Source organism: Vombatus ursinus, unplaced genomic scaffold, assembly GCF_900497805.2.
Source record: "Vombatus ursinus unplaced genomic scaffold, bare-nosed wombat genome assembly UNPS02014779.1, whole genome shotgun sequence".
Lineage (NCBI taxonomy): Eukaryota > Metazoa > Chordata > Mammalia > Diprotodontia > Vombatidae > Vombatus > Vombatus ursinus.
The window spans coordinates 39222731-39228513 of NW_020954557.1; the positions used below are offsets into that span (position 1 = coordinate 39222731).

At 46.5% G+C, this 5783-nt stretch overlaps 1 pseudogene; it reads right to left on the minus strand.

The window, feature by feature from the left end:
* Positions 1–325: 325 nt before the first annotated feature.
* On the minus strand, positions 326–1218 carry LOC114045643 (annotated as a pseudogene).
* Positions 1219–5783: the final 4565 nt, after the last annotated feature.

A 5783-nucleotide genomic window follows, 5' to 3' on the forward strand; every position in this document is an offset into this window, starting at 1 on the left:
TCCCCTGATGAATAGCAAGAATTCCTGGGTATCCAGCTGTGGAAATGCAGTAGCCCCTGGGAGGGGCAGGAGATGAAGCTTCCTTTCAGTTCTCAGTTTCATTTTATAGTCCTGAATTCCAGCGCACAATTCAGATCTCAAGAGCCTGCCCTGATGAAGTATTCTCGACAGCCAGGATTCAGTCAATGGAGATATCTGACCCAACCTATAAACAAAATCCCAAACAGCGGTCTCCATTTTTTTTTATTCAGAGGCCAATACATTTATTATCCATTTGCTCTATCCAGACTCAGCCCGCACGGGCCCCATCCCCCACGGACCCCCCTCAGGCCTGCATGGCTGGGCGAGCCCTCTTCGACTCCAGCTGAACCCCGGAGCCCGCAAAGCCAGTGCCGCCCCTCTGGAGCAGGATGATGTCCTTGTCCGTGAGCGGGGCCCCGTTCACGGGGTCCACCATGTCCTTGCGGATCAGCCGCTCCACGCACTTCGCCGTCGCAGCACGGCGCACGGCGTGGTGTTGTTCAGGCCATCCCGGGTGACCGCGCACACGTAGCGCTCCCTCCGCGCGATCGGCCCCACCCTGTCCTCGGGGCCGTCCACGGGCGTGAAGCGGACAGGCGCGAGGTCCGACAGAAGCAAGGGCTTGCCGGACATCGGGCACCGCACGACCCGCGACGGCTTCTCCAGCCTGGCGGCCTTGGCTTTGGGGGCCATGGAGGGGATCCAGAAACTGGGCAGCTCCTTTGCCTTCTCTCGGTGTTAATCCTAGGCCCCGGGCGCCGCGCTGGGTCCTAGCGGGGCATCTCCCGCGCCGGCCCCCGCTCGCGGTGTGAAGGGGTCGATCGGCCGGTTGACGATGGCGGCCTCCTTCTCCAGAAAGCGCCGGAGCCGGTCCCGGGCGGCCGCGCGGCCCAGTTCCCGCCGCTCCTCCTGCTGGGCCCCGCGCTGCTTCTCGTAGGCCCTGGCCTGCCGGGCGATCTCCCGCTTCTGGTGCACGATGTACTCCAGGATGGCGGCCCGCTCGTACAGGAAGCCGTCGGGTGTCACGACGGGGTCACGGCAGGGCTGCAGCGACAGGCAGCAGCAGTCAAAGTCCTTGATGGCGTCCCGGCTCAGGCGCATTTTCTGAGTTCCATAGCCCGAGGCCGCCGTGTCTTTTTTGTTCTCGTGATAGGTGTACACGGCACCGGCGGTGCAGTTCTTCCCATGGCGGGTCATCTTCGGCCGGGGATCTCCAAGCACGCACCGGATCCCTCAGTAAAGCTCCTCTGGCCGCAGCCAAGCAGCAGCAAGCCGTGTTACTGTCGAAGCGGCAGTGAGGCCCAGGAGGCGCCGCCAAGCCCCGCCCCTCTGGACGGGCCTCCCACTGCCGCTGCTCCTGGCAGTGCTCCGCCACCGAGCATCGCCACGTGACTCCTTTGCCCCTCCCGTCTCCCCCCAACCTGGGTGTCCCGCCAAAATTCTCCATTTCCTTTTGTTGCTGTTCAGTCTTTTCGGTCGTTTCTGACTCTTAGTGACCCCATTTGGGGTTTTCTGGGCAAAGATACTGGAGTGGTTTGTCATTTCCTTCTCCAGTTCCTTTTACAAATGAGGAAACTGAGGCAAACACAGTTAAATGACTTGCCCAGGGTCACATTGCTACTGTCTGAGGTCACATTTGAACTCGGGACGGTGAATCTTCCAGACCTCCGAGCCGGAGCTTTGTCCACTGCGCCACCTAGGGGCCAGTTCTCCATTTTTAAACCTTGAATTGCCCAGGCTTAGATCTGGTCTCACTCTTGATTCCTAATCATTAAGGACAGTGACATACCTAAGAAAGCCACCAGACTCTTTCTAAGATTTTGGTGGCACTGTTTTTAGTAGCTCTTTCCAGCCTGGTTCACATTTTCACAATAGCTTGCCTCTAAATTGGTTTAGTTGATAACCTAGCAATCTGCCATATTCCCCAAAATTCTAACCTATGCTCCAAATTTGTTTTTTTGAAGCATAAATATTTTGTTCTCTCCACCCATTTGGCACTGGAGACTTGACCTGAGAAAAGTCTTCCATAAACATATACTCAGAAGCACACTTCTTAAGTTACCAGCGTGCCAAATAAAAATAGAAGCTGGTGGTTTCCTACAAACCCCCAACAGCTTTGTTCTTCCAGCAGAAATTCTTTGGAGCATTACTACAAAATGTGGACTAGGGCCCTTGGGTATTTTCTAATAACAAGCTAACAATGGCTGAGTCACTTAATTTAAGAAACACAGCTAGCTAAGCACTAATTTTTTGAAGAAAAATCTCAGAGGACTTTGATCATGCTTGCACAAGATCCAGATTATCTGAGGACTCTGTAAATCCATAAATTCTCCCTGCCATGATAGACTATTACTGATCTTAAAGAGCCATTGCTGTCTGTTGGCTCAAATGTGTACTTCACGTTGAAACCCCAGAAGATTTATATATAGACAATAGTGACTCATAGCTCTATTTAAAATTAACTATCTGGGACTTCAAACTCTTTTTGCTTCTCTCTGTGAATCATTAAGTTCCCCAGCCTGCAAAATCCTATGAATAACCCAATTTCTTAACCCTTCATCTCTACATATCTGTAGATCAATCTCTTCCCCATTCCTTCTCCCTCAGGGATGGAATGCACCCTAGGAGATAAGGCTTATAACCTGGGGTTTACCTGGACATAGTTCAATTTGGAGGTTAATAATGAATGATGACTAGTGGGTTGTTGGAAGCGTGGACTAGAGCTTAGGAGACAGATCAAGGGTGAAGAATTTTTATCATCATCAATAATAATAATAATAGCTAACATTTATATAGCATCAGCACCATGGTGCTGGGCACCATGCTAAGCACTTTGCAGATATCTCCTCTGAATGTCACAACAACCCTGGGAAGTAGGCACTATTATTAGCCCTATTTTACAGTTGAGGAAACTGATGAAGACAGAGGTTAAGTGACTTGTTCTGGGTCACACAGCTGGTAAATGTCTCAGGCCATGTTTTAATCCAGGTCTTCCTGACTCCAGGCCCAGCACACTATCCATTGCACCACCTGTCTTCCTAGGAAGTCATCCACATTTAAGTGATCATTGAAACCATGAAAATGACAATCTCTCTAAAGAAAGGCAAAAGAAAGAGAGAATCCAAAGATTGGACCTTGGAGAATGCCTATACTTAAAGGGGTAGGAGGAAAAAGAAACTCATAAGAGCATAAGATCAAAGGATTATATGTTTTCTATCTAAAAGAGACCTTAAGAGATCAGTTGGTAAGGAAGCAGAAAGGCATACCTCAGAGGGTCAAGATTGTGAGACATCATGGAAGCCAAGAAAGGAGATTTTCAAGAAGGAAGAGGTGATCAGCAGTGTCAACTGCTTCAGAGAAGTCATTGATGTTCTGAAGTCTGAGAAAAGTGCAAGGTGAGAATTGATTGAATCAACTGATCAATTATCCCCATTTCATTTAAAGCAAGTGACAAGAGACTACAGCCTAATACTTCTGTCAGATGAAATCAGTCAGAAGTGTAAACTCTGTGTGAACAAGGCTGACATATTAATCAATTAATCAAGGCTTTAGACTGTCTAAATAGTCTTCATCAATATAGAAGTCCTTGAAATCCATTGGATGAAGTACAGTGACCTTTTAACAAGAATTCTGTTCAGATTTGTTGAGAAACTTGGTTGTGCCATGTGAATTTTGTATGAAATAGCAGATCAGTTTGGAATGAGGGGATTCTAGTATCTAGCAGCTGAGTGGTAGAAGCCTCCAGCCAAGTCCTAGAGAAGGGAGTGCTTGTGGAGGTGAGGCAGGAAGCAGAGCACCTAAACCTCAGCTAAACCTCAGATTGTCACCTCTGCACCTTTTTTGGCCAGAGAAGGACATCATGAACTTTGGAAGGTCTAAGGATTTGGACTTACTGCACTGTCCCCAAAGCAGCAGTGACTGGTGGCAGTGTCCACATCAGGAGCTGAAGACAAACCTAGGCACACTGACAAAGAGCGGCTTCATGCCTCTACAAGGAGCCCAGCAGAGACATTATACAGGGCCTACAGGCAATTTCACGAGTGCCTCACATAGCAGAGAAAAGGACTTCATGTAATCTGTTTACTACATTGTCTCTAAGCTTGAGCCTACTTTCCCTGAACTCTGTAGTTGAATAGTGTGTCACAGACTTTTGGGGGGATATTTTGTACCAACTCATACAGCCTTATTAAATACCCTTTACTAAAAGCTATTTGAGCCTGTCTGACTAATTGACATCAATGATAACCATTTAAGGAAACATACTGATAGGGGTTCATGAGTTATAGTTGTAGGAAAACACACCATTTCCAAACACTCATAGTGAGCCTACAACCCTGAGGGCACACAGCAGCCAAGCTCTGGGCATTTAATTTACCAGAGTAGGTGTGGTTTGGGAGATTAAGTCCTGATCCTACCGGTGCTACAAAAAGATCATTGGATTTGGTTAATTAGGAACTCATTGGGGACTTTTAGGCATGGAGTAGCATAAAAGGAGCAAAAGTCAGATTGTGGTAACAAAGTAGAGAGTAAGTGATGAGGAAGTGGAAGCACTCGGTGTGACGAAAATGTAAGAATAGGGATGTGTAGTTATACAGCTTTCAGCCATAGGGGTTTCCTAGAATTCTCTTGACTGGAAGAGACCTTATCTGGAACACACTCCTCATTTTATAGTTGAGGAGATTAAGTGAGTTTCTAGAGAATGACCTAGATTAGAATCTGGATCTTCTGATTTCTAGTTTTTTGTTGTTATCAAGTCATTTTCAACTGTATCTGACTCTTCATGACCCCATTTGGGGTTTTCTTGGCAAAGATACTGAAGTGGTTTGCCATTTCCTTCTCTAGCTCATTTTATAAATGAGGAAGCTGAGGCAAACAGGGGTGAGTGACTTGCCCAGGGTCACACAACTGGTAAGTGCCTGAAGTTGTATTTGAACTCAGGGAGATGAGTCTTCCTGACTCCAGGCCCTGATCTTCCTCCGCTGAGCCCCTAGCTTTTTGATTTCTAGCCAGCAATGAAAAAACAAAAATAAACAAATATTCCCAACTTTATCGTGTTCCTCCCTGCATCCTTCCATGAAATTTTTAGCCTGGAAACACATTATGATCTTGCTTATATTCTTTCTTATATTCTTTTATATTTCTAGAGAAGACAGTGTGGTAATAGTGGGGAAAATGCTAGTTTTAGAATCAGATGACTTTGTCTTAAATCCCAGGTCTGTTACTTCACATTGTCTGACTTTGGGCGAGTCATCCAATCACTCTGTGCCTCTGTTTACTTATCTGTAAAATGAGGGCTTTGGGTTATATGCACCCTAAGGTCCCTTCCAACTCTAAATCTGTGATTCTAAATCACTTCTTCTCATTTGGCCTTTGTTTCCTCATCTATAAAATGTAGTGATTGGACAAGACAATCTTTAAGGCTCCTCCCTCTTCTTAAACTAGTATTTTACAAAGCACTACACATACATAATCTCAGTTGAACTTCATAACAATCCTATGAAAATAGGTATTATTTTCCTCAATTTACAGCTGAGGAAATTCCAACTAAGAAAAGTTAAATGATTTGGCTAGTCAGTGTCACAGATGAGATTTGAACCCTGGTGTTCCAGACTCTAAGTCTACTGTTCTTATCCACCGTACCACTTAACTGCCTCTAAAAGTCATCTGGATCAGGGTCTGCATTGGTTATAGCATCCCAATTTGTACATCTTATTACTAAGGTTGTAGCATTGGTATAGAAGCATGTATAGCGTCTGGCTTGA